Genomic DNA, 7,907 nt, shown 5'->3' with positions numbered 1-7,907 from the left:
GGATATTATGTTTAGTTTGTATGAGTTATAAGCCTATATCAGGTGACCAGCCGCTGCAGTATCTGTAATACAATACTTTGCGACAGCGTATCAAGTCTTTTTTCAGGTAGCGATATCATTGTTGTTAATGAGCTCATTACGTTTAATGGTTGAGAAGAACATCATTGTTGTTAATGAGCTTCATTGCATTTAATGGTCGTGGAGAATTGATTCACTCGATCATGAGGATCTCCGTTCGGGTATAGGATTACATAAAATAAACAGACTTCCAGAACCATTGCGAATGGATTGCACTAAATTCTTCTAGAAAATTCAATGTCTTTTTTCAAAGTTGAGGAAATTTTACGTCTCCTGAAACCTGAAACCGAACATAAAACAAGAGATTGGAGCGCAATCGACATGCGTGGACTTCAGCGTGCATCGAAGAGTTATTGTCATTTATAATATTTTCGATTTATCTTCTTTTCGATTTGAATTGTATTTTGTAGACAATTTGACTATGCATAAAATATCTGAGACTTTTGACAGCTATAAAGTGTCAAAATCGTGAAATACTTTCGACACTAGCTCACATAAGTATATATGTACGTATGTATTATATACTAGTACAGCATAGTTTCTCAGTGGCATTTGTACGAACTTTGCCTTAAAAATTTGTTATCGCCCCTACGGCGAATAATGCTATAGAGTCTACGTGAGCAGTCAAAGTTCTCTATCGGCAAAACGATAAAAAACAATGCAGAGTCAGCGTGAGCAGGAAAAATTCGCTATTGCCACGATGATGAAAAACACTGCACAGTCTACGTGAGCATGAAAAATTCGCTATCGCCACAGCGATAAAAAACAAAAATGAGCATGAAAAATTCGCTATCGCCACAGCGATAAAAAACAAAAATGAGCAGGAAAAATTCGCTATCGCCACAACGATGATAAACAGTGCAGAGTCTGTATGAGCGGGAAAAATTCGCTATCGCCACAACGATAAAAAACACTGCTGAGTCTGAATGAGCTGAAAAAAAAAATCGTTATCGGCAAAACGATGAAGAGCCCTGTAAAGTCTGCGTATCTGCAGGTGCATCCCCGCGTTCGTCACCTCAACAACCAAGGATTATTCGAGTCTGCCGGCAGAGAAAAGTTGTTATTGGCACAACAATCAAGATCGCGGCAGAGCAGCTGGCAGAGTAACGATGTTTTGACCGCCGTAGTCATGTTTTTTTTTTGTCATGTAGTCATGTTTTTTGACCGCCGTAGTCATGTTTTTGTCTCTCTAAGAGCTGAAGCTTTGACCAGTGATCTTCGCGGTCATGTTCACGTCTGTTTCGCGGCCGAAATAATTCCTTAAGTTAAATTCATGGTCAGATGGGGACGGAGATTTCCTTACACGATTAAATGAAAGTTGAATCACTATTAATGTGAAGAGTACATTACAATAGAACAGATCCCACATTACATTAGAACAGATCCCATGATCGAAGCTTGACTACCGCATATGCAACGGAAAATATGAATATATTTTACAGTCTTCGTGGATAACGCTGAAACTTTTTCTCAAGTTGTTGTATTAACGAGTGCAATTGTAACCCAAAAATCTTGATAAAAGTGCAAATAAGTACATATTTTTTCATGCACATATGATTCAAAGTAAAAATCCAATGACAAATTTCACTTACAATTTCCAAATACACCCGGGTGACTATATAAATTTCAATAAGTAATAATATAGTAATTAAAATATTAATGTGTATCTAATCATAACGGGAGTCAAGTTTGCTTATAGAAATCTCGGAGCTGTGCACTAAAAAAATAAATGACTCATATTGTCCAAGTTGTGACACACTTCCTCTTCCATGACCCATCAGAGAGCAGACGGAGCACTGATACACTCTTTAGCCGGCTGATCTGGGTCAGGAAAAAAATTGTATAGCTATTTGGACAAAATATCACTCATTTCTCATAGTGTAGGACACCTGGCCCAGGTGGTGCGAGGCACCAGTTGTCCTCAGGCCTTCTTGGTCGCACAGTAGGCCTTCTGAAGGCATCCTAGGCCTTCTTGGTCGTATACTAGACCTTCTGAAGGCATACTAGGCCTTCTTGTTCGCATACTATAGGCCTTCTGAAGGCATCCTGGGCGAGGAAGAAATAGAAGGCAGGATATGTTGTCAGGAGAGGGGGCTACGGAGTAGTCGGTACAGGAGAAAAGTATATAGGTTCTAGCGTAAAGAAGTATTAGAATCAGTTATTCCTATCTTAAACGTTTTCGTCGCAGTGAAAGTCTGAAGGAACAACAGTAGTGGATCTATCATATTTAGTTGTAGCAGCAACAGAATTGACTTCTGAAAGACAAGACTTGGATCACCTTAACTCTCCAAGATCTGATCCTCTCCCTCTCTCCAACTCTCCAAGATCTGACCCTCTCTCTCGCTCCAACTCTCCAAGATGTGATCCTCTCCCTCGCTCCAACTCTCCAAGATGTGATCCTCTCCTTCGCTCCAACTCTCCAAGATGTGATCCTCTCTCTCGCTCCAACTCTCCAAGATGTGATCCTCTGTCTCGCTCCAACTCTCCAAGATCTGACCCTCTCTCTCGCTCCAACTCTCCAAGATGTGATCCACTCCCTCGCTCCAACTCTCCAAGATCTGACGCTCTCTCTCGCTCCAACTCTCCAAGATGTGATCCTCTCCCTCGCTCCAACTCTCCAAGATCTGACCCTCTCTCTCGCTCCAACTCTCCAAGATGTTCTGATCCTCTCCCTCGCTCCAACTCTCCAAGATCTGATCCTCTCCCTCGCTCCAACTCTCCAAGATCTGATCCTCTCCCTCGCTCCTACTCTCCAAGATGTGATCCTCTCCCTCGCTCCAACTCTCCAAGAACTGATCCTCTCCCTCGCTCCAACTCTCCAAGATCTGATCCTCTTCCTCGCTCCAACTCTCCAAGATCTGATCCTCTTCCTCGCTCCAACTCTCCAAGATCTGATCCTCTCCCTCGCTCCAACTCTCCAAGATGTGATCCTCTCCCTCGCTCCAACTCTCCAAGATCTGGTCCTGTCATTTTCGTAAACTCTATAAAGGAGATATAGAAATATTTAAGCGAAAATAAAAACTTCAATATTCCCCTGGGCTATCCAAGAACATAATGCGGAAAGAGAAAAAAATTCCTCCATGAACTCGTGAACGTCTATGCATGTAAACAAGCACAGGCTACTGACTGCAGCATACAATTTTCTACATCATATATATTAATATTCAAACAGTGCCATGTTATAAGCTCTATGTATGTGTATTAGAATTTAATACACGTGCCTTGATCACAATATACTGTAGTTATGCATTTTTAATTAGTTAGAAACAGACGTTTGAGTCCGTCATTTTAAACGTTTTCGTCGCAGTGAAAGTCTGAAGGAACAACAGTAGTTGGTCTATCATATTTAGTAGTCCAAGCAACAGAATTGACTTCAGAAAGTCAAGACTTGGATCACTTCAACTCTCCAAGATCTGATCCTCTCCCTCGCTCCAACTCTCCAAGATCTGACCCTCGCTTATTCGTAAACTCTATAAAGGAGATATTGAAATATTGAAGCGAAAGCGAAAACTTCAATATTAGTTAATATTTATGCGTTCGAACGGAAGTGTCCAACACAAATAGCGATCGATGTTTAGCGTACATTAATATCAGTCATTTGCTGGAATCAATCCCCCCTGAGCCATCCTTGAACATACTGCGGAAACAGAAAAAAAATACCTCTATGAACTCGTGAACGTCTGTGCATGTAAATAAGCACAGGCTACTGACCACAGCACCCAGTTTTCTGCACCATGTATATTTAAAAAATTCAAACAGTGCTATGTAATAAGCTCTATTTATGTGTATTAGAATTTAATACACGTGCCTCGATCACAGTATAGTTATGCATTTTTAATTAGTTAGAAACAGACGTTTGAGTCCGTCATTGCTATGACCACCAATAGATATTTTCCGCAGTCTAATATAACTCATGATGCAACACTTGAGCTAAAAAGCCTGTCAGATGTGGGGTTCGAACCCACGCACTCTTACGAGTATCAGAGCTTAAATCTGACGCCTTAGACCACTCGGCCAACCTGACTCCTCGGTATGTATGTATATTTGTACATTCTTGCGCAATGAAATGGAGTTAGTAGTAATTTGTGAGCAGATGTACGATAATTCGGCTGTATTTTCTATCTCTGATCAATTGTTCTTGGTGGTCACGCCCAAGGAGAAGGTGCCTTGAGCTGCAATCTAATGTAAGAATAATCGAAATTCTCTCCCCTCGCACAAATGAAAGAAAAAAATATTCGGGTGAAATTAACTGGTAATTCACATTTGATTGAAAAAAACGGTATGTTGGTAAAATGAATCGAGCAAACATTCTGAGAACTTAGATGGCAATGCATTCCATATTCTATGCACTATACGTGGCATCTCACCTCGCACATCCCGTTTACATTTCTGAACCTCTATGCACGTGTGTATTAATGTGTGTACATGCGCAAAATGTGCATGTACAGTCGATGCCAACTTCGTAAGTACGTTTGCTCATTCTTTGTGCGTGTCGATCCACTTATCTCACACACCCCGTATGCGTGTTCACACACCTCACACACCCCGTATGCGTGTTCACACACCCCGTCTGTGTGTTCACACACCTCACACACCCCGTATGCGTGTTCACACACCCCGTCTGTGTGTTCACACATCTCACACACCCCGTATGCGTGTTCACACACCCCGTCTGTGTGTTCACACACCTCACACACCCAGCGCCCTCCAGCAGACGGGCAGTGGGCACCACACCTGTCGCCCTCGGGCTACGGGCATGAGGCTGACGTCGTGATGTTGGTAACGCTGACGACGATGGTGAATGCTTCTTGTTTGTAAGGAAAATAAGTATTAGTTTAAAACCGGCTTCAATTTATTCTTAGTTTATCCATGTTATTTTTTGTTATCCATGTTAAATTGTTATCCTTGTTATTTTTTATTATTTGGTTGTAATTACTTAATTTACTGTCGTTAAGTTGAAATGGATAAAGGACGAATTCTCTCCGTGGATAGCATGCACATTACAGTCGTTCACCTTACTTCTTTCTTGCCCATAATACTTCATTTATTAATATAACTTTCTTTATCCTCATTATTTTCAATATCCACGGTAATTTCCGTATTTTCCAAACTCATTAGCGTTTTTACAAGACGCTAATGAAATCGATTGGCTCAACTGTCTAACACGGAGTCGTTAATTCAACAGTACCTAGTAAATGTTTGGTCTTTGCATTGACTAACACAACATGAAGTTCTTAACGTGGGAACATGATGAAATGTTCGTCCTGTTATTTTGTAGCATCTTTAGGCTATGTTTTGATCGCTGGAGGCGCATTGCATTGTTTACACGTAACATTGGTGTGGTGTAAATAAATGGTTGCTTGCTTGCAACATTGTAAATAACTGCACTGTTTACACGCAACAATGGTGTAGTGTAAATAACTCCTTTTTTACACCGAAGATAAGAATAATGTAAACATTTGCGTTGTTTGCACCGAACACGGAATACAGATTACAAAAATTGATTATTGCATGCCACGAAGAGGAAGCAGAGCATCAACGATCTCTGCATGCCACGAAGAGGAAGCAGAGCATCAACGATCTCTGCATGCCACGAAGAGGAAGCAGAGCATCAACGATCCCTGCATGCCACGAAGAGGAATGCTTGCGCTGAGATTCTCATCGTCGCTCGACCGTCCAATCCTGACGCGAGGGCGCGGGACCGGTTTATCGAATCCTATAACAAGAAGCTGCTTCGTGTAAGCCGGACGCGTCAATTCTTAACGTCCCGAAAATCGGGCTGGTTTTGTATAGGATTATAATTGTAGCAGGAGTGGTTGTTAGCATTAACCTCAGCGGTTAATGGATTGCCCAGAGTGAAGTAATTATTGAAGTGATATCGCTGGAAAATTCAGTTCAATTTTAGCAGCTGCAATTTCGATTTTGTATAATTAGTTAAGTATTTGAAGCGTGTAAGACAAGTATACGTATACTTTGGGTGAGTCCGCGCATATGTAATTACCACTGTGTCCAACTAATGTGTCATTTAAAATAATAGAGGTTTTTGAATGTTCCTGTGCATATAACATATCGATTTGCCATAAATAGAGTAATATAGAGGCAATGAGTTGTGGTGCATTTTTTAAGTAGATTCGCTTCAGGCAAGATGCAATGTAATCTAAAGCATAACGGTCACTGCAATTGAAATTAATTTTTTTATTTTTCAATTGAAATTTGACAATTAACATAAACAAAAACATTTACACTTACTTTGCGATTCCTGTGATTTGATATGTATCATAGTTTCAGATGCGTTTTTGAATGAAGAATTATTATTATTATTATTATTCCGCGATATCAATGCAAAACTGCTTTTCTATGCTAGTTACGTATAGAGTTTGTGTTTGAAAATAACTGTGAATAAGTGGTCTGACTGGTGTTCTATAATGACCGGCCGTACCGTAAAATTATACCGTTTGTAGTTTTTTTTCGAATTTTGCACGGTTTTCTTGTGTTAAATTGAAAAAGAACGGCGGCGATACAATGTTTCTTTCACGTGCCGAAGGCCATTGAAATGCCAGTACGACCGTTTTACGGCGATTTATCGAACAGAGTATACGATCTTACGAGAAACTGAATGCTTGAATAGGTCATCTCCCACAATTTCTAGTCCTATATCCAGCTGGCGTGTCGGTCAAATTCCTTCAGTCTTCTAAGCCATAGCCTTCGGTCCTCTAAGGACTGGAGAAGGAAGGATGCATCAAAGCTTAATCTTCTTCGGAATCTATGCCAAGACACTGCTGATAAGATCGCAGAACGATTGCCGCTGTGTAGGATCTATATAGAGTCATCATCGTTTGATTTATGGCCGATCCTGTATAACTATGCCGACCAGAGCGTCCTTCGTTGCCGCAGCAGCTGCCTCGTCTGTTCCCGATGCTTAAATTCTAATGTAAAAAATTTGAAAATCTGTATGGTAAACACACACGCGTCCACATATTTTAAAAAACAGCGATACAGGGACAAATTTTTAAATAAAGTTTCTTCAAGTCGTGATATTCTGTCCCGATGCTTAAATTCTAATGTAAAAAAAAATCTGAAACTCCGTATAGTCAACACACACTCGTAAAAATATTAAAAAAAGCAGAAAAGCTGGTAAAATTTTTAAAATAAATTTTTAAAGTTTATTCAAGTCGTGACATTCTGTAGACATCGTTGATGGATTTATCTAATTCTTACTACCAGAATGATATGAATGAGAAAAAAGTGCGTGGACATGGCGGTAGAATTAAAAGAGTTCGTGGACATGGCGGTAGAATTAAAAAAGTGCGTAGTTCGTGGACATGGCGGTAGAATTAAAAGAGTTCGTGGACATGGCGGTAGAATTAAAAGAGTTCGTGGACATGGCGGTAGAATTAAGATCGCACACCTGCCACCATGCAGGAGCAGGTGTCCACGAAACGCTCGATGACAGGAAGGGAAAAAAACGAAGTCTGGGCTATACTTTCAAAAAAAGTTAAGAGATCGTAAGTTCATCAGCCAATCATTGACGGCCTTTCAAGCAAAATCCACCAATCATAGACAAGAAAATAGAGCGTAAGTACTTCCGTTCACTTAACGAGTTTTGAAAGTATGGCCCTGCTGCATGGTATGTAAGATTTGATTGCGTCACTCTATAAATCATGTGAATATTTCGCTAGTATGTTGAGACTCGTTATACTGCATATTCAATAGTTCGCTAGGCATTAGCGGTAACCTTGAATCTTGCAAACAATTTATTTATTTTCAAATTTTTGATTATTTGACATTGCTTGTATCTAGTAGAGCCTCCATACAATTTTTCTATAATA

General features: G+C 40.2%; 1 non-coding gene across 1 annotated transcript; it reads right to left on the bottom strand.

Moving 5' to 3' along the window:
- Positions 1-4,018: 4,018 nt before the first annotated feature.
- Positions 4,019-4,102, bottom strand: Trnal-uaa. The gene has a single exon. It is a non-coding gene; the product is annotated as a tRNA-Leu (tRNA).
- Positions 4,103-7,907: the final 3,805 nt, after the last annotated feature.

Source organism: Hyalella azteca, unplaced genomic scaffold (assembly GCF_000764305.2).
Source record: "Hyalella azteca isolate HAZT.00-mixed unplaced genomic scaffold, Hazt_2.0.2 contig8562, whole genome shotgun sequence".
In the NCBI taxonomy this organism is placed as follows: Eukaryota; Metazoa; Arthropoda; class Malacostraca; order Amphipoda; family Hyalellidae; genus Hyalella; species Hyalella azteca.
This window is presented reverse-complemented; position numbering and strand designations above follow the sequence as displayed.